We start from the raw sequence: 21,838 nt of genomic DNA on the forward strand, positions 1-21,838 counted from the left end.
ACACACACACACACACACACACACACACACACACACACACACACACACACACACACACACACACACACAACAAAACATTATTGTTTGCCACCAAAGGCGAGCCGTAGTAACCAATAAAAAAATCTCTAACAATAATCAAATAACTTAAAAAAAACAATTATTTCAGTTACTTTACTTAGTGACAATTATAGCAAGTTGAAGAAATACCTTCAAGTCATTTTAAAAAAGTGACTTCTACTTGAACATGCTGCTTAAAACGTTCTAGTGCGCATTGCTCTCTTCAGCATATTTAAACACACTTCGTCACACAACACCACCTGGTGCCTCCCTCGTCGTGAGAAGTCCTCCTGTGCAGGAGCACTGCCTCTGGTGGCCAGAACGTACGAAAGCAAACATGCTGACCCTGAAAAGGCTCGCTCCACATCACCTTTTCTCTACAGATGTCTTCTCCCTTGCCATATGTGCTGCATGTGGGTGGAGAGGCTGTCTGTTGTGTTCGCTGTCACCAGATGCTTCCTCTGAGGAAATCGAAGGGTCAGCGGAGAAATTAAATTAGACATAATGACACACTGGGTCAAACTCTTGTTGTCATGAAAGCAAAAAGAGAACACAAGTTTTCTACAACACGCAGAACTTTTCACAGCCTCTGTCAGGTTACAGTGTTTGGTTTGGAGCTTTCACGTGTCACTGGTATGTACTGACTGTTGTTTGGGCACTTATTAGAATAATTACATCTCCGTCAGTAAATCACAGCCCAACCTGTCTGCCTGGTTTTGGTGCCCTTAAACATATTTAATTTTTTTTGCGAATAAATTGTCTGTTTTCTAAACCAGATGTCAAGTTGCAAGGCCAGTTTCCTTAACTGGGATATATTTTTGTTATGTCATGAGTTGAGTGACTCATTGAAGCCACAGTATCATATGCTGACATGCTCGGGTTTTTATTTCATTTTATATGTAGAAAGTTAACATAAAGTCCATTCATTTAAATGTGAACTCATATTGGAAAAAAAGACACCAAAAAAACCACGAAAACCGGGACTATGGGGGTGTAAAATCTCCACTTTTTCTGTGTAAATTTAGTTAAAATTAAAGGAGCAATCAGGGTTTTGGACAGTATGTGARAAATTGTGCATTCCTTTCATTCTGTTTGTTCAGTTTCAGCAAGCACAGATTTACAAAAGATTATGTCCTTGGCCTTTTGCGTGACTGAAACAAATAATCTTGTACTATTTTCACAGAAATGCAGCCACACCTAAAAAGGTTTTTACCGTACTAGTCTTATGAGAGCTTATGTAAGTCTTCTTTTCTTTACTTTCATATTGTTGCATTCTTTGGCAGTTGTGAATTTCAGAAACACGTGAAGAAACACGGTGTTCCTCTGAGCTCGAACTTGTTCCTCAAGTGGTAAAAAATGAAAAACTCAAAACATAGGCCTGATTTATTTGTACTCTGCACACAAATGAGAAAGTAAAGTAGGATTAATATATTATACCAGGTTTTACTCTGAATATGATCCTACTTACTTAAAAAATAAAATCTGCATCAGAATKTGCCATAAACCATACACTGTTTGTCAAAATTAGCTTTAATTGATATTTTAAAGCAAACTGAAACATACCGTTGTAAACTTGAACACATGGTGAAAAATCTATTACTAATACGCYGGAACGATCAGTGCTTTACGGAGGAGTTTTCAGACACCCCAAGTTTAGTGCGCCAGGTGTTTTACCCAAACTTTTTCCACAAGACGAATGGAAAAGTGCTCCATCCTTAAAACATGCTATTAATACGTCCTGTAGRCTTGTCTCGACCAAGCACCGAAAGCTCAGTTTTATTACAGTTTCTTCTCTTCGTCAAGAATAACTTCCAGTCTACGTTTWCAGGTAATTATAGTCTTACACACCTGAGAGTGGCACAATTTGCACTTTGGGCAAAGAATTAGTTGGCTGGATGCCCATCACTGCCTGTATTAAAAAAACAACAACACACACACAAACAATGATTTTATAAGTCAGAGTTTTGCTTAAAAATCTAGACAGTTTTGACTCAATACCAGCTGCTACGAAAAGGCAAATGTAGAGCATTTATGTTTTTATGATTTTGCCCCTCTTTTAACCAGTAGACAGATTTTTATGAAACTCTCACAAAGCAGTCACTGGATGTAATTCTACAACTGATTATGTTATGAAGTCAACTCTGTCTCTTTACACAGGCCTTCACTGCATAAATCATTAACTAACCAAATCTTTCAATCTTATATCCAGCCAWKTATTTTGGATCTTGTTTTGAGATTGATATACTCTAAGCAAGAGCGTAATACTGTATGTTTGATTATTAATCGTGTTAGCCTGCAAAGTTTCCTTATTTCCTTATTAAAATATTACCAAGTTCAACTGTCTTATACCATTGGCAGATTATTTCATTTAATTTTTGCAGGCTGCACATCGGATTTTAGCTCAATAAAACCCACAAATGAGCAATTTTTGCAAACACAATACTGGCCAATTTTTTAGATATTGAGCTACATTTTAACGTGTCACTAGCTGATAGTTATCCCCAACCCCTCACTCTGAGTGCTAACTGATTGTGAGGTTGTATTTTTTTAGACATTACCAATAGCTTTTGGAATATTTGTTTTTAGCTAAATATCTCATAAATCACTTGATGGATTTTAATGAAACTCTCAGAAAGTAATCATTGGGTGTACATCTACAGCTGATTCATTTTTGKAGTCAGCCCAATTTAAATGGCTGCCACATTTAACTGACTTTGGGAAATAGAAGATAAAAATAGAAGTTGTGCTACCTGCTGATGGTTACCCACAACACATTCTGTAAACTCTCCACATTTTGCTAAATTTAAAAAAACCTTGCCAATACTGTTTGTTAAAGGTGTTAGAATACATCGATCTACATCCATATATCAGTTTAATAATTAATGATTTAATTACTTAAAGGCAAAACAAAAGCATTGGTATATTCAACTAACATAATGATTGTRTTAAATGGGTACATATTACATTATATCGAGACTTGTGAATTGAAATGAATCGAAAACATWTCTTGCCAAACTTTGTGATATCGAGAAACAAGTCACCCAAACAAATTGATATAATAATATATTCTAATTCAGCTGGTGATTTGTACTCCTATACTATTTGTCTGTTAGCAAAATGTCACACAAACCACTAAACAGATTTTAGCGAAGCTCTCAGGCTCTACGWATAAAACTCAAATATTTGGTGTCAACCCAATTTAAGATGGCCGCCGCAGCTAGCTGACATTAGCCAGTATAAATTTGGCCATAGTAACTCAGTCACACAGATGCTGAGCTAAATTTGTAGCTGAGAAAGAGGGGAAGAAAAAAAGCGGTTAAAGAAGGCAGATGGATGAAAGTTGCAGAGAGTCATCCTAAATACATATCCTCGGTGCTGACAGATCTCACCCACACCTAGGGACAATTTAGAGTTACCAWTGAACCTAACATGCATATATTTAGTCTGTGGGATGAAACCGGAGTATCCGGAGAAAAACCCACACATACACAGGGAGAACATGCAAACTCCACTCAGAAAAGGCCGGGGAGGTGAACCTGTAACCTTCGCACTTAAAAGGCGACGGCTCTAACCGTGCCACCTCTCAGGGCTCTAACCGTGCCACCTCTCATATTCCAGAAACTTTTATTCCAGATAAAATGATGGAATTCTGAAAATGCGCAGTCAGCCTGTGCGGCTGCTCGATGAGCGGCTTGATGTGGTCTGCAGAGTTTTTCTATCACAGATGCCATGAAAGCAAAGCCGTGGCTGCACCATAAACTGTACGTATGCAATTCCTCCTTATTACATGTGGAATTTCCTCCCAGATGATTGAAGTATCAGCATATTGTTGCCACATTCCCACCCACAAGACTTCGGTTTTAATAATTTGCAGAGCGAAGGGGGGGGGGGGGGGCGATCGAAGGTTATCAGAGCCACTTTGTTTAATCCCTGAAACACTGTCATTCGAGAAGTTTTCTGAAACGAGGAAGAACAGTTTATGTTCTCGCTGAAAAGCAGAGTCGGAAGACAACAAAAGCATCGCCGAACAYTGTTTATCCGGTGTGTGTATACAGAACGATCAATACATGCCAAGAAACAGTACGTGCATGATGTTTACAGTATGACTGTGTGGAGGAAAAATAACAATAAGTAATCTCATGTTATTTAGCTGTTCTATGCAAAGTTAATGTAATCTTCTAATGTTTAGTATAACACATCAATCATGCAAAAATCTATTGTTGCATTAGCCTTGAAAGAACAATAATAATAAAAATGCTGTAATGGTTTTAGCTTCCTTTCCATAAATCATACATGCATGCGAAGGAGGAGGGGATCTTAACTTGCCATTTCAGCTCATCTGAGCAGCTGAAGGGATTCAGAATACTGATAGGATATTGAACAATAACCGGAGCAGCAGTTGGTCACTTTCAGCCTGAAGTGGTTTGAAATATTGCTTGATACAGTCTGTGGCTGCTTCTAACCGAAGTTGACCCAACACCTCTTACTATGACATAAAGCCGTTTTCTGTTCGATAGGCACTCAACAAGGAACTGTAAATCAAGAGTAAATGCATAAAAACAGTACATAGCCGCAGATTTATTGTCACGCTCGCGGATCCTTTTCTACAAATATTAAAATAGGGCCCAAATCAGCCGGAACATCCTTCAACACCTCATCCGCACTTCAAGTTTGAAGGCAGCCGTGTGTGGAAATCCTAACACGATGCAGCTGTCGCTCCGCAAACAGGAAATTTTCTAGGTAAACGTTTGTGATTCAAAAGAAAATGCAGAGCAAATTGCCGCGGTGCGGATCACGATGTTTTGTTTCTTTGTTTCCAGTGGTTTAATAGCATGTTACAATACATCCATTAAATGAATGTTAAGTGCAACAGTTACGCAAATCTCCTGTTCAATAATGTATCATTATACAAAAAGTAATGTAGCAAAACACACGCATATATATATATATAGTGAGAACTGCTGAGGAGCACAGCTTTCCGATTTGAAAGTGGAAGTGCATTTTTACCATGCGGTTTCAACCTGGGACCTTTTATAAGTGCTTGTCGGTGTAGTGCTGCCTGAAGAGGCTTTTCGATTTCACAGAGAGTACACTCTTCCCAGGAAGTGGGTGGAGAAGATAATTCTTCCAAAAGAGGAGCAAAAAAAAAAAAGACCTGAAGAATTAATAAACCCTTTTACTTGGCATAATCATTCATTTTGAACTTAAACTGAACAGAGCCACAAAACAAATCATTTTTGGGGAAAGAATACATGTATTTTAATGCCCTCAAGCAAAACTAATTAAAGACGACACCTCATTTGCATAAATAAGCATTATAATTTGCATGCCAGCACAGGGGAATAGAGTCAGAAAAGAAARCAATATTTTGCAGTCTGCTAATTTCATTTTATGCGGGATTTAGGCTTAATAAAGATTCATTTTGGAGGGGAAAGGARAATAATCAAAGGGGAAATTTGAACTATCTCCAAAGATGCAGCAGCCTTCCATTCAAAAGGCTCCTTTTTTGTCAGCAGATGACTCCTAATCTGGAGTGGCACTTCCTGGCCTGGCTCCAACATCAACTCCTTGAAAGGTAAAAAAAAAAAAAAAAAATAGAGCCCAATTTATTAGTATGCAGTTCTGGCTTTGGGTAGAGAATTAATGGCGGTGACTGATAATGACTGTAATCGTGGCACAAATGGGGTGTTGAAATAGCAAACAACGGGCACAAGGCATGTAATGGGGGTTTTATTAATTACCCAAGGTCCCTAGCATGAGCAGCCTTAAGAATTTACTGTGGCCATGCCAGCCGGTCGAGAAGGGCTCGGCCGGCCTAATCTGTCTAAGAAAGGGTCACGACTGAGATGTGGAGGCCCTTAAGAAAAAAATCACTATGATTTGATTTTCTTGTATGAAAAGGCACGAGAACTGATTTGTCATAATTGTTAAGATTAAAACGAGCAGGAAAATTCTGAAGCACYGTTCAACAATTTCTTTCAAAACAGCAAACAACAGGAAAACTCATTTTTCTTCGACTGAATTATGATGCAAAGACATTAACCTACACTAAAAATGACATAAGCTCCCYCCGTCTTTGTTGACTCTCAGGAAAAAAACAAGCGAAACCAACATATGGTGGCACTGTCAGGTGGAATAAGCCATTCACACATCAGYTCATCAACAAGAGAGGATTGATTAAAAGTCCCTTTTATTACTCACTGCATCCTTAATGGACGCTAGACTTTGAAAATGGAAGAAACAATTAGAGTTTTACTGCTTTGTGGCAACGACTGATTTATATAAATCACTGCATGGGTGTAAATTTTCCAATAAAAGTCTGTACCACTCCTAGCATACATAATCAACACGTCCGTTCTTGGTACGCATGCGAGACGTACAGAATTTCTTTAAACTGCCGGGAGTCAACAGCCAACATGWGCGCCATCAGCTGATTGGCTGTGCAGTGTTTCAGGACATTTGAAACGTTCATGTAATCTCAGTACATTTCACACACTCTYGTGCTCAAACAACACACGTCAACTGTAACAACTGTGTTTTTTTTTTCTATTATTATTGGGCCTGCTAAATAAAACTCAACAATAATGCTCCTGCAAATACTTCCCCCAAATCCTTTTGCAGTCAGTCCTGAGTTCTGATTCACYTTTTCTGGCAGTCTGACAAAAAGTTTTCATGGTCTTACAGACTTCAAAGGGTCATGTTGTCTACTATTTCCTTATATTATTACAAGCTGCGGAAGTTGCAGCCTGAAACTATTTTGCTGTCTTTTCACACTTTTCACATGCTTTATTCACATCAGTCAAATGAATTTATGAGTCATTTGCTTTATTTTTGAGACAAAGTTTGGAAAGTCAGCGTATTTATAAACCTATGAGATTAACATCACCCAGTCTTTTTTTTTCAGGTCAACAGAGAAAAGGCCAAAACTCGAGATTTATTCCAGTTAAAATGACTTGATGGCTCAACGTTATAAACTGCTCAACGTTTTCCACTTCTTTGTTTTTATTCTCTCTTAGTAATGGCACAAAACAGATGAAGTGCACCAATGTTGCTTGAAATGATGAGTAGGATGTTTTATCTTGTACTTTGTTTCTTTGTGAGATAAGTTTATCTTGTGCTGGCGGCTCACTGATACACAGCACAGATATATGATCCAGGTGAAGTCTGTTTCAAAGGAAAACACAGCAAAAGAGAGTTTCAGACCTGGGTGGTTCCCTTAAATTGGATCAAGTGAAACTCCACAGAAATCTGTCTCTGCATGTCTACAAATTTATTTATTTATTTATTTATTTATTTATTTATTTATTTAAGAAAGCAACTGTGGTAAAGGCATGCAGATCATGAAAAAAAGTGTTTCAGAATTTCAACAAAAGTGAAAAACACTTTTTCAGAATGTGTTCATTTTATGTCATAATGAAGTGATTTGATGCTTGAACCTTGAATACCTGCTATTTTCTTCTCAAAGCAACAAAAGGAATAAAAAAATCTATTAAGGGAGACATTCTTGTAATTTTCAATTTAGGAATATATTAATCTAAGCCATAGATTTTTTTTTTGTTTATGTGACAAGTGGTGTTTGTTAATTAAAGGTAATTCAATAAAAGACAGATCTATCCAGCTGACTGGTATGTATGCACCGTATCAAAGATGTGTGCATTWATATCTGTGCACACCACTTTGGAAGTGTTGCTATATAAATAAAAAAAGATAAATTAAAAAACATGCTGCTGGCAGGTTGGCCATATTGTTCACATTTTTTTGCACACAATGCAGCTGAAACTGCATTTAAAGTTGTAAAGTTTAACCATTAAGAACATTTTAACACCGTCTCAGGCCACACACCACTGTCARTGCATTCAGAGCGAAACTAAACCAACAGCGGGGATTTAATAGAGGYGTAATTTACTTTGATTTCTTTGAAGTCTTGTCCAAATTTCCCTCAGTTATCCTWGCAGCCGTATACTAGCTGGATTCATTTTCAGGGAGATAAGCAACACTTGGAACTGATAACAAAAAGCAGGAATAAAACTTAAGATCTTGACATGAGCAGCGAGGTGTGCTGATAGTTAAAAATGTGCCTTTTCACATTTTAATAACCGTAAGAACACGTGTCCTTGACTGCCACCCCTTAGATAATAGAGATGTGGGTTGTAATTCTTGGGAAAACTTGTTTTCAGTGAAGACTTTAATGAAAACTGTGCAAAAAGATACAGTAAATAATGAGTGGGGTGTGTCTGCTGCGTTTATAGGGAGTGTAAGATTGAACCCAATTGCCCTTTTTGCTCTGTTTGTCACATTGCGTGACAAAGGTGTGTGTATGTATTTTCCAGTGCTTTTATCTCTTTCTTGTGCCCGTGGGCAGCGGATGGTAACATAACCTAAGAAAATCTCACTATTCTTGTTCATTTTTTTTTGTCACGTATAGTTTTGCAAAGTTTTCAAGATTTTGTTTCTTTGCCTCAAAGATGGAGCAGATTCCTGATGACTTCAGTGATCCCTTTTCTAGTTAGGTGACCATCTTTGAAGGCCCGAGCTGTGATGAGCAGGTGCGTTATCAATCGTATCGTYTTCCAGGCGCCCATCAGTCAGCGAACAGTTAACACGTTCCAGCTTCTGTAATTGCCGTTTTATCACTAAAATCAAAATATGCACCTTTTTTCAGAACCTTCCCTCAATTACATGTTCTGACACGGTTTTCACTAGTGGCTTGGCTCGGGGTTGTTTTTGTGGTAGAACTGTGTTTTTTAGGTACATTTATTTAAGGATAACGTACAAAATGTTCAGTATGAAATATGTTTTATTACAGTACATGCTGGAAGCAGTTATTTACAGACTTTAAACAAGTAAAACCACAGGAATGTCTCTTAGAAACAATAGAAAGTATACAATTTATCCCAAAAACTAAAAAAAGAAAAATGTTGAGGAACGGATTGTGCTTTCTTGACAAAGAAATGTTCACCTGTACAATGGAAAATACCAGTTTAAMAGTGTGTGTGCCAATTACTTGTCAAATGCCAACTTTTTGTTTGTCTTTTTGAAAAAAGTAGCTGCTTTATGGGTGTGTACATTTCTTTTTTTAAGTTATGAGGTCATGTGTAAAAAATGTACTGAAAAACAGTCGTGCCATAACGTATCAAAACCTGTTTTTACATAATGGCCTGGATAATAAAAAAAGGCACCACAATGAATGTTTCTCTTTAGTTTTGTTTGTTTTCGCTCCTCCTCTTGTGTTAAGTCTGAGGTGAGAGGCAGAGACTTTGAAACTAAAGTTGGCAACATTCCTTGGCAGTGACACATGGGCACACACNCACACACACACACACACACACACACACACACACACACACAGACGCACACACGTATCACCTTTTGCTTCCGTTCAAAAACACATAAAGTCAGAGCTGAAACAGATGTTCATGTTCTGACCATAAAATAAATGGGGTTTTAAGKAAGACGAGTACAAACATAAACATGAATTAAAAAAATAGGTGACAATTTTATTTTTGCAAGATGTTAGATATTTAATAGACGCTCTAAGTTTTATTTCTTCTGGCAAAAATCTGCCACGTTAAGCACTTATTCTTCCTGTAATAATCTTCCCAATAATCCAACTCGGACAAAAAAAAATGGAGTTTTAGTTTTGTGTTCAATCAATCTGTTACATTTGTTAGAGATGCTCCTCTGTTGCTCAAACGCACAGAGAAGTTCCCCGCCAGTAGGAAACTGCAGTCCTCTGGGCGTTGAGGAGGAGATCCCTCTGTGTTCCAGAGGTGTCTCAGACAGTTGCCTCACCTGGTCCTGTATTTACCTCAGATGGTAGGATTAGGAGGCAGCCATGTGGAAGATATGACACTAATCCATTGTTCCATTACTTGGCACTCAAACACGACTCCCTGCAACACTTCCGCTCTCCCAGAACTTGGAGGTACGCCCTGAAGGAATGTGGGGAATTTCAGCAGCTTTTTGAGACTTCTGGGTGCGAGACGTCAGTTTTTTTTTTTGACAAGTGACTTAAAATAGGCTTTTTTAAATAATTTATTAGCTCTTCAGTTTAAACACAGTCAAGACTTGCCTTAATTATTTACATCAATGATTATTACCTGTTGGCCAGTGGGCCACAATCAGCTCCTGAACTTATTCCGGTCAGCCCACCAAGTTTAAAGTTATTAATAGGTTAATCACAGTCTGACACAGTGATCAGTTTTCTTGCTCACAGCATGTCATCAGACCCACTCTGCTCAGTAAGATTTGAAAAGCACTAAAATTTGAGAAACCTGAGTTAGAATTCAAGTTTAATTTACTTGCAACTTTGCTTTACATTAATACATTTTTTGTAAAATTGTTTTACAGTTGGAGCAGTAGTACGCAGCAGATTTCGGAGATGTTGAAGTATTGTTTCTGTGTTTGTGCCAAATACAGTTTCCTGCAAGATAGAAAGAAGCAAACCCATTTCCCAGCCACAAGAAGAAGGGGGTCTCTGCAGTCACTAAGTCAAGTAGGGGTCTCTGCGGACGAGTGGGCGTGTCACAACGAAAGGCAATTCTAAAGYGACACACCTGATTTGACGGACTTTGTTAAACAGACACACCTGACTGGACAAGCAAAAAAGGGGCGACACCGTAYGGCACCACCTCATTGGACAAGAACAAAAGGGGCGTTACTGTACGGCACCACTTTTTCTGGAGAACCCTACTTGGGTCACATTTCTCCTGGTTRACCTTAGTGTTGGGGTCAGGGTCAGGCTGTAAAGACATCAAACAGGGTCTAAGGATACCGTCATWTAGGCCTCGAAGCCCACAGTGTTTATGGTTTAGACACGCCCACTCTTGTGACACGCCCACTTTCATTCAGCAGTTAACCCCTTCTCCACTAAGTGGGTGTTTCTTGGTGTGTGGGAGGAGTTTGTCGAAGACATGATTGGTCTGTTGAACTTTTGTGGGAGGAGTTTGGTAAAGATGTGATTGCTTGACTATTTTTGGGCGGGGTTTAATGATAAGGATTTGGTTGGATAAACGCTGCGGGTGGGGGGGGGGGGGGGAACTCGGTGAAAACAGCCAAAAACCACCTATAATTTTAAATATAAAAATTTATTCAAAACTTAAGATAAGAAAGTGCTAGCTGCATGAAATTTGAACGCTGTACATGTGGAGGGGTGTGTAACAACTTTGTTTAGTCAAAACAACCATAACCTGCCTGGAAAAAGTCATTTTTAAATATATTGGTCTGTTTTAAACTATAAATAAACAGTCAATAAATTATATTTACATGTTCATAATAATTTTACTATTACAATACTTCATAACACAAGTCAATCCGACCAATCACGGTTTTGCCACAACAATCTCCACGTATTTTCTTAACTCCACGAATCAAGGTTAGGAAAACTCCGCCCTCACCAAGAACTGCACCTTTCACTGTTAAGATAAACTCCGCCCACATCAAAGAATTCTGCCAATCACGTTAGGACAAACTCCACCCACGTGCCAAAAAACTACTGCATGAAACCTTCCTTGGCTTTTCTTCAGATGTCAGTGTCTTGTGTTAGTTATTTTTTAACAACTGCGCTTTATTATATAACTTTATTATATGTGATTTACAAGCGAAATCACAATCAAAACTTCAAAAAAAAAGTGGAATGTTACTTAGCATTTTTACAAGTATAGCATGAGAAATGTTATTTATGTACGGTAATAGAAATATGAATAAATAAAACAGACTGGTCACAATTACCATAAAGATGGTTAATTAAAAATTGGCCCCTGCACTCTTTGATTGAGAAAATTGTGGCACTCGAGGAGAATTTTGTTGATGACCTGATAAAGAGTAAGGTGTGCTATTTTGAGGATTTATGTAAATGCATCAAAACAAACCAAGCAGATTAACAGTATTGCAACTTTTCTGTCTGAGTGCCTTTTATCTTCCCGACTGTGTCTTTATTTTATGTCCCGAGAACATAAAAGATCTGAAATTTCAGATAGGATTTGGTACTTTAGTTTTGTAAATGTAAGTGAAAAAGCAGCTTCAGGCAGTTTGCTGTTGGCTGAAAAGTTGCATCTCTAGTTTTCAGAGGCTCTTATTACAACTAGATTTGATTGTTTTAGTTGATAATATATTAAGCGTAGCACAGAACAAAAGCTATAGCTTTATGTTATTGGAAATTATTTACATCTCATTAAATGAAAGAGACAATATGCTGGTGTCAAAGTTGACCGTTCTTTTCTGTTTGTGGTCGTAAGACGTGCCCTTCATATCGTAACCACATCACAACTGGTAGGAAGCTAAACTCTTATTTATCCAGCGTGCTGTTAATTAAGCTGTTCTCATTAGTGACATAATTGGAAACGTAATTAGCAATAGTAATAATTATTGCATTAAATACCTTTTCTCTTTTGTTATCAGGCTCATTCGAACTGCTAATTAGAGTTTAAGAGATCTCCATACTTTTGTCCTAATTCATTTTGGTCACCGGTTATTGCCGCTATATATCACATCAATACTTTATAACCATACTCATCTAGATTTTTCAGTAAACATACAAACACAACTCTCTGTTATGTTTTAGAGTCGTAAAYTGCTACCAGATTTGAACTCTTCCTGCAGCGCTTCTGATTTCTTCCAATGTTTTTGATCACAAACATGATAGCAAATATGGGAAAAGTAGTTTTCATCATGAGCATTATCAAACTGTTATTAACAGCATGGCATTGCTTGTAATAAAAAAAGTAAAGGATGAACTCTTTCTACAATTACAAATGAGTTCATGCAGTTCATCCTTTGCTACTTTCAGCTTAAGACTCTCACGTTGTTTGATACGTGGTTCAAAGAATCTTCAGATAAACCCTCAGACAAAAAAACATGTTCAAAACTGTTCTTGCATGATCAAGATTTTAACACTTTTTTGTTGCAGTCAAAGCAGGAAAGAATTTCCAATGATTTTGCAATGCTACAGGATTTGGCATAAAACTAACAATTCGGGTTGTTTGCTGAATCTGACTTGGTTTGACTGACTTTGTGCTTTGATGATCCGTTCTTTGACAGTCAAACTGGTGTTTGGTGCAATCTGGTGAAATTCTTTAAATCTCGCATTTCAAAGAAACCTGGTGTGACAGTAAACAGATGTTTTATGTTTATGTTATCTACAGAAATCAGATGGCAGTAGAGTGAGCTTCAGCCGGATCGAGCTTCAGTGCAGATTGCTCAACAGGAAGGTAAGTCTTGATCTTATATTTGTGAGTCTATAAATGAAATAAATGTATTAGAAAAACAAGTAAAAAAACATTTTAGATGAAAACCTGGTTGTCTTTGTGTTTGATCAATCTGCGAGTCAGCTATGTAAAAGAGCATTTCACACGTTTGCCAGTATTTCTCTGTTTACTTCAGGGTTGAAGAGCTGATTTGGTAATTGAGATTACTTTCACAGAAAATGTGTCATGTGATGGCGTGGTGTCRGTGTCTCTGCTCCGTGTTGAAGTTGCACCTCTGGTTCTCGGAGCAACTTAATTGTCTCAAAACATACACGCAAGCAGCACGTACGAGTCATGATACCCCAAGGCATAGATTAATTAAGCTATGAAAACCCAGGAGCAGAGAGCATTCAGCAGGTGCCTGTTTGGCTTGGTATGGGACTTGTTTTTGGCAGTGGTGTAGTGGCTCATTATAAATCTATAATTAAGTTACAATTTTATTTGCCTTTTTTTTTAACATGCTGTCATAGGGGATCAACATGGCTTAAACTCTGATTCTGTTAAGTGCACTCTTGGCTACGTCTCTTTTGTGTCCTTCAGTCTTCAGGATTCAGACTTTGACAAATGTGTGATTGAACGGCTAAAAGTGATATGGAGTGTCTCTCATGCTGTCTCGGCCTACAGGAGTTTATAAGGCCCATCTCAATTTGTCCCAATCCAAAACAAGCTGATTTAAAAGACTGAATTTCTCCTTCCTTTCGTGTTTCAGCAGAAATAAAAACATCCGTCCCTCCTGCTGACTAAAGGGATGGTTTCTCAGACACCCCCCATGGTTTGGCTCATCTTGCGTTAGGTGTGTTGGCAGCACTAAGTGAATGCAATGAGGCGTCTCTCTCAGGCCAACATCTGTTATCCTGAGTCACCTGCTGGCAAAAAGCAAAGGGTGAGAGGCGCTGCAGGGGCCTGAAGGAGGGATGAGCAGGGCTTGTGGGAGAGAAACCCCTGTGTCTGCGGGGTGGTCAGACTGAATGAGACGCACCACCATGGCGCTAATGTTTGCCAAGAGCTTGCTAAAGCTAACAATGCAGCCTGTGGAGGGGCAGACGAGGCAGGAAATTGAGGTTAACAACATTGTTACATATTAAACAGGACTCGGCTTCATGCTTRGGATGTGGAAGAGCAAATAAAGAGTGGTGTCCCACAAGACTCCAGATTTTGTGGCGTCTCTAGATTTACTTGTTTAGAAATGTCCGCATTTTCGATATTTTACATTTTGCTGGAGATTGTTGTACCGTAAAGTGATAGTTCAGATCTTTCAAAGTGGGGTTTTGTTGAAAAAGTTATATACATTTTATTTCTTACCTATTGTAGATAGTTTTATTTTGTCTTTGGACCAGATTAACAAGCTAACGACTAGTAGAAGCAGGCTAAAACCAGTGTGATCAATCTAAATAATTTTATATTGGTTAATGTCAGTAATATTTTATTTACTTTTACATTGCTGTCAACTTATATCACTCCTCCTCGAGGTGCCCCAGGCTGCACAAGCAGTGCTACAGCTAACTGCTACTGATTTCAGTGTATGCCATTTTTTTTGCATCATTTTATGTCAACAATATTGTAATGCAAAATTTTTTTAAAAATATTTTCTTAAACCGCAGTGATTTTTTTTAAATGACAGCAGTAGTCCTCTCTGGTCATGCTCCCGGCCAGAGTAGCCATTAGCTAGGACTATATGTCAACTGTTCAAAACCTTTCCACAGTATCTCACTTTAATTATAGATGTTCATTTTTTTTACAATTCTAAAATTCATTCTCATTTATGTGAAACAGTCTTACAAAACAATAAGACTGGAATCTTGACAGTTTTTTTTAAAATTCCAGATTATCGTTCATTTAACAACCCCATCAGAGCTCTTTACACGGCAGTTTTAAAATCTTCAGTTTTAAAGAGCAGGCATACATATATTTATTCTATTATTTTATTTTATTAAATTTAGATAAATAAATAAACAAAGAAAATCACTCATTTCCTGGCTGGCCAGAGCTTGACTATACCAACTGGTTCCACAATCTTGATTTGATTGTTTGAAGCTGAGATTTGTTTTCCTGTAAAGATGTGGTTTCCTTCTACATTCTCTGTGTTAAAAATCAAAGCTGTTTGCTGCGTGACACAGCAAAATTTGAGCCTTCATACCAAAAATAGCAACTTGGCATACAAGTGGATTGTATCAWAGGGATGGTCTGCTTTGTTTCAGAAAATAGTTGGAAGCGTCTTAAAGGAATATCTTTTTTTAATATTTGCTTTGAAGGAGGAATTGTCTTACTGGTTCCACCTATACATATTTAGTGACACTAATTTGCAAACATACAACTTCTACATTTTCTTCTTGGTGCTGCCCAAGATGAATATGATATTAAAAACAAAACGGACAYGTTCTTTGACTCAGTACTGTGATTGTACTTGAAATTGAATTTGATAATCCATCTCCAGTCGTTTTAAGTGAAGTGACAGGAAGTGTTTTCACAGGTGATAATTGAACATTAGAGCGTAGGTCTTTGCTTTGTTTCTTAATAGTTCAGTCCTTACAAGTGAATCTCACCGCTTTCCGGTACTCTTCCCCCCACTGTGCTCTGCCCAGGGGAGAGGCGTCTTCTATGTGTTGTAATAAGGGTAGCTGATATAATGAAGGTCATTGTAATCAGAGCTAATGTGCCAAGGAGTCAAGACACTGTAGCTTTATTTGCCAGCAAGGCCCGGCATTTGGTACCCATGGGGATCGGGCTGATAGTGTTATCTTTGCTAACCTGACTTTAATACAGGCCTTGCTCTGCTGTTTGTGTCAGTATTGGTGCTGAACTTTTCCCAGTGATCCCCTCCTTGTGTGGATGGGTGTGCATTGGGCTCCACTCCGCTCCACCCTGGTTAAATCCCTTCCCCAGGTGTTTGAACTTTTATTTTACATATTGTGTTTAGAAAGCAGAACTCTCTCGAACTCTTTGACTTGGAAAACAAGCTGGGCTGCTATAAGCCTCACTTAAAAGTACTTTAATGTGAAACATTACATTGGTGTCTGACTCATAGGAGATGACCTCTAAATCTAATCCTGTCCCTCAGGAAATGCTAATGTCCTCTGCTCAAATTTGATTTGTTTTTGACTTTTTGGGATGCAGAGATTTGTTGGTAACTTGTATCCTACTGTTATGGTTTAAAAACAGCAACAGACTACTGTTGAGATTTCATAGTGTGTACGTTTACCAAGATATTTGTCAACAAATACATCTTGTCAACTAATTTATTTGATTCATAAAGTAAAAGCGCTTGTTTAACAGAAATAAGGAATAATTTTTAAATTGCCTCTATTCTCTAATTTGTTTTATCCCAACTTTTATTGGCCAGAAATTAGAATGATAGGAACAATTTTATCAACCACATTTATTCAACGCTTTTGAAAATTTGTATTGGGCAAGAAAAGATTGACAGATACTACGGAGCCCGCGAGGAGACACGGGGGATTTTTTTTATTTTTGYGTTCCCACGCAAAAGTATTGCGTTACCTGCGCTATACCTTTTGCGTTCCCTCGCAAAAGTCGTTTAAGACTTTGTGCCTGCCGGTTTATTAAGAAATTCACCTTCACACCATTAGCGAGTTAGCCTACTACTTCAATTCAGCTTCAGAATGAATATATCACACAGCCACGCATGGAAGTATGTCATATGTCGATATTTTAACACAGTRCAGCCACGCAACATCAATGTCAATTTCATGAACTTGTGGCAAGACATCCTGTTTTGGTAACCAGATATTTCAAAATAAATGTCTGATTTAATTCAGCTCATGTACAAAAAATTTTTAGCGTGGGAACGCAAAGCAATATTGCGAAGTAACGCAAAAGTAATGCGAGGTAACGCAAAATAAAAAAATCCCCCCATGTCCCCTCACAGGTTCCGTATAGTTTGTTAGCAAAGATTCTAAAACTTACTTTTTACAATCTTTTGTGTACTTAACAGATTTCAAACGAATAAATAAAATGTCTTTGTACTTTTACTGTAAAATAATGAAATGTTTTGATTTTTTTTAGATTTTTTTTGTAAAAGTAATACAAAAAAATTGAAATATTAATGGACATAAACAAAATGTAAAACAAATTGGTTCCACAATTTTACATTCATGGTTTAATGATTTGATATAGAAGCCAATCGTCTATAAAATCATTACTAAACCCTGGCCTATATAGCAATTTCTTTGCTAAGCCTTTGATTGATTTTATTTTCCAATATATTTTTACTCTTGCCCTTTAAATGAGGCATTTTTTAAGCCTTCTTTCTATTCATCAAAGCACCTCTTGGAAAAAAAAACCTATCTGTACATAACCCCGTGCAAGTCCCCTGATCCCGTCATTCAAACTTCCAAGCCTTGCTTTGTGGCTTCCTAGAGGACCACAGTGAAATGATCTCTTTTGTTTCGCATCATTAGTTCCATCTGTTGTGCGAGCAGGCCTGTCTGTTCCGGAGCATGGCAACGTGATGGTCGCCAGGGGCGACTGGAGACGCCACCGTCCTGGTGGCTTTTGGCTCAGCCTCCACCACCACCGTCGTGACGCCTCTGACACTCACTCAAATATTTATTCTCACTTTTCAGCTCAGACATTGAGGGAAAACACGTGTGCCTCATACGCACGAGATACAGATGGCAGGTCTTATATTTAGAAAGGAATAGTATTTTCATTTAATTGTTTTAGTGCTGTGTGCAAACAAAGAGACGCCACCTCATTTTTAAAGTTTCACTCAGGTCAGATCTGGGTGCTTATTTTCTTGCAGCCAGAAGACAATTATACACCAAACAGATGTAAGATTTTCTCACAACACAGAAATATTTTATTCATGATTTACATGATTGATAAATCTTCAGAAAGTCATTGCGCTGATGGGCATACACAATTTAGCATCTGTCTTCCTCAGAATTATTAATCGAATACCAGAACACGTGGGAGTCAGACTTGTATTTTTTTTCTTCCCCTTTCATTTTACACCGTCTAATTACAGATTAAAAATCAAAGTATTCTCTGAAGAAGACTGGAAGGATAAACTTSCCAGCTATAATCTCGGCGAACGAACAATTTCAAGAAAAAAACCTTGCATTTATGAGAACTGCTCCTATTCCTGTGATGCAAGACTTACAACACTTAAGACGATGAAATGTGGCCATTCGTTCTAATTATAATACATAAGTCCCAAATGAATATTTCCATGATGTCCCCCCAGTGAATTGCTCTTATCACCATAGTGTGAATGTGCGGCGCAAGGGCATCTGTGTGCATGTCAATGTGGAGATCACTGGATAATTTTCACTGAAGATGGAGCCATCAAAGGTCACCGGCATCCAAATGACCTAACCTTGGAATGTAACACCTGGGTGTAAAAGTGGACTTATCCTATCTGATGGAATGGGTGTAATGTACCTCTAATGTATAAAGTGCAGAAATAAAATAAGAGTTATAGTCTGGCGAAGGAGGCTCAGTGTGGTTTAGAGAATATTGTAACTCTATAGGGTGAAATAGCTGTGTTGGTATCACCCGAGGTGACAGTCTATTGCCAGAGTGCTGTATTTGTTGGAACCATTATGAAATAAAGTCGGTGAAAAAGGCCAATATTCAGTTTGAATTGATTGCCGGAAAACTCCAGAAGTGAATATGCTTTCATTTTGATGGTATTACTATGGACAAAATGTGTTGTGTCCGTTTCACCTCCCCATTACTTTGCTCCATTAAGGAAAAACCAAGTGATTTTATTTTTGCCCAGTCTATTTTCTGTGATAAAATGAAAATCTGAAAGCTTTATTAAGTCTGAGTGACACCTAAAGCGGCGAGCCGACAGGAAAATAAGTCATGTGGGATCTGGTTTCAGTTCATTTTTGCTCAATTCCCATCTCCTGATCAAATACTGCACTTTCCAGTAGGGGCTTAATGGGAGTGTCAAGTTCACAAAGGCCCTCTCTCCTCCACTCACTCCATTACCTGATAGCAACACTGGTTTTGGCACTTATTTGCACAGCGCAGTTAAGCTTGGTGTGCGCCCTTGCACATTTGCAGCAGGTTGTAATTGAAGCTGTATCAAGACCACATTTTATTAATTTCAGCAGACATTTCCAAGTTATTAACTCGTCCCGTTTTCTGACTTGTACTCCCGACTACCTGCTCTGCTCTCCCCAGTGAAGCTTTTGACTGCTGCTTCTCTTTAAGCCAAACAAACATGACCACTGATGTCTTGGGTTCAGGGCCTTTCAAACAACCTTTCAATAAAACAAGCTCAGCTGTGAGACATGCAGGATCTCCCATGCTGGGCAGCCCCGCTGAAAATACCCTCCCTCCTGTTTCAAAGCCACTGGCTTTTGGTTCCCCCAGGAGAGCCAGTATTATCCTGCGGGGTTTATTTAAACTTGTTGGGAAGGTCTTGCCTCTTTTTTTTTCATACACTAGCTTATTTGACATTTAGGAGAACCTCAACACATATGAAAGAGATTTTCGTCATCGTATCGATCCAAACTCGGCACCTCGTAAATGCTGTTATCTTTTCTGCCACAGATCTCTGATGACATATTTTTATTATGAGTTGGGTGACGCTGAATGCGCCACACCTGCAGTCGTCRTCATAATGATGAACAAAAAGACTTTAAGCAGTCCTGCTTTGTTGTTTTTGTCAGACTTTAGGTACTTTTTGAGTGACGCTAACCTGAAAAGTGGGAGGAGGAGCAGGAAGGGAGAAAGACAAATGAGAGCAGGAGGGAAAGGCATTTTTTACAGCTTGATACCGCCGTCTCCAGCTTGTTTTGATTGACCTTTTCTTTCCCGCATCCTTCTACTGCTGAAGATAGGCCACTTAAATAAATGTCATTTGACCATCTCTTGTTTCAGTGTCACACGCTGACATGTGGTATTTTGATAGAATTCATCCGTTCGTGTTGGTTGAGCTTTCCGGCTGCTGTTTTTATTCAGTGTAGGTATTTTAAAATTCTCCCTTTTAAATCACTAAACTGGACAGTTTTGTGGTGTTTCATTTTTTTCCCCTACATCTGAAGAACTGCCATACTTTGTCTGAGACATTACTGTACCATTAAATCGCTGCCCCTCTCGGTCTTTAGCACTTTCTCTTCCGTATAAAGTCACTGGAATTACTTCCAAAGAGTGGGGGGTTGCAAAAAAAAAAAAAGACTGCTGAAAAGCCTACTTCTTCTCTTAATGATGTCTTGTCCTTTTAAAAGTCGTCATCTTCCCTCACAAATGGATGACTACAGCAGAGGAGCAYCCCGGGGACCAAGGTGTTTCTAACCTCCCAGTCCCGGCTCAGAAAGTTACTTTCAATGAAAAAAGACAGGCGAGTTTATGTAAAAAAAAAAAAAAAAGAATTTGTTGATACCAGATGGGGGTTGTGTAAAGCCACATAGTAATTATAGCGTAGGCGGATAACTTGGAAGGTATTTCTGATTAGTTTGCTGCCCACTGATAACAGTGGTAGGAGACGCAACATAAACATATTTATGTTTTTGAGTCATGGTGTTAGAAAGCCAAAGACAAATCTTTAATTATCTTTTTTTTTCAGTGACTGTGATCATGAAGTTTTTGTGTTTTGAGCTGTTGGTTTTGTCAAATCGTTATAAATACATTGTCTTTAAATTTGAAGCGAGCATTGTGAAAGAAGTAAGGCATTTTCCTCATGGGAGTGTTCCAAAAAAATGATTTTTCCATTGACAGACTACGGTTTTAAGCTATCAACACCCAGCAATTATGGTTAGTGCCATGGTTGCACAGTTGGATTGTTGTCATACTGAAAACTTGGGTGTAGATTCACACTTTAAATATACATACTTAATAAAACGTGTATCTAATAGAAAAAAGGGTATTTTGATACATATATCAGGAAAATAAATGCAATAAAACTGTATTTTTTTTGTTTCAGTCAGGGAATCTTTGGGCTGCCTACAAGCACACATCAAGCCGGTTTAGGTGTAATCAGTGTTACACATGACATGTCTCTCCAAGGACCCTCTGATTCGTATAATATCCTTCTGACAAGGTCAAAACAGTGCCTACATCTTTGAAGATCGAGGAAGGAGAACATGTTCCCCCCTTCATTATGTCTGTGGAATAGAACAAACGTGAGGATCACGCTGTCGAGGGGCTTCCACTCTTCAAAGTTGATATGAATCAGACATGAAACGCTTTAGATAAACTGATAGTTATCTTTATTCCCGGTGCTGTCCGATGAAAAGACGACGTAATGCATGGGGGTAGCTGARCGGCAGCGTTTTAGTGTGAAATCCTGGGGAAACGTATCCATCTGGTGCATGAATAATTTAGATGGCTCAAGTTGGTTCCTGTTGCTGTTGTGTTTGCGCTCAGCTTTCTCTCGCAGTGCAGCACCCCCGCCATCACCCCTCCCTCCTTGACATCACTCCTGAGGCTTGTTTGTGATGCTTAAAGGGAAGTTGAGCCACATGAGAAATTGTGGGGAGGAGAGACTCACTCTCTCTCTCTCTCTCTCTCTCTCTCTCTCTCTCTCTCTCTCTCTCTCTCTCTCTCTCTCTCTCTCTCTCTCT

At 38.5% G+C, this 21,838-nt stretch overlaps 1 protein-coding gene across 3 annotated transcripts in view; it reads left to right on the forward strand.

Moving 5' to 3' along the window:
- The window catches only part of casz1 (castor zinc finger 1), a 179,863-nt gene that overhangs the window by 24,066 nt on the left and 133,959 nt on the right, over positions 1–21,838 (forward strand). For all 3 annotated transcript variants that reach the window (XM_014015776.1, XM_014015775.1, XM_014015777.1), the window contains exon 2: positions 13,200–13,265. The gene's annotated coding sequence lies outside the window, so the exon portion shown is untranslated. The remainder of the gene's footprint in view (positions 1–13,199; positions 13,266–21,838) is intronic.

Source organism: Austrofundulus limnaeus, unplaced genomic scaffold (genome assembly GCF_001266775.1).
Source record: "Austrofundulus limnaeus strain Quisiro unplaced genomic scaffold, Austrofundulus_limnaeus-1.0 Scaffold134, whole genome shotgun sequence".
Classification (NCBI taxonomy): Eukaryota; Metazoa; Chordata; class Actinopteri; order Cyprinodontiformes; family Rivulidae; genus Austrofundulus; species Austrofundulus limnaeus.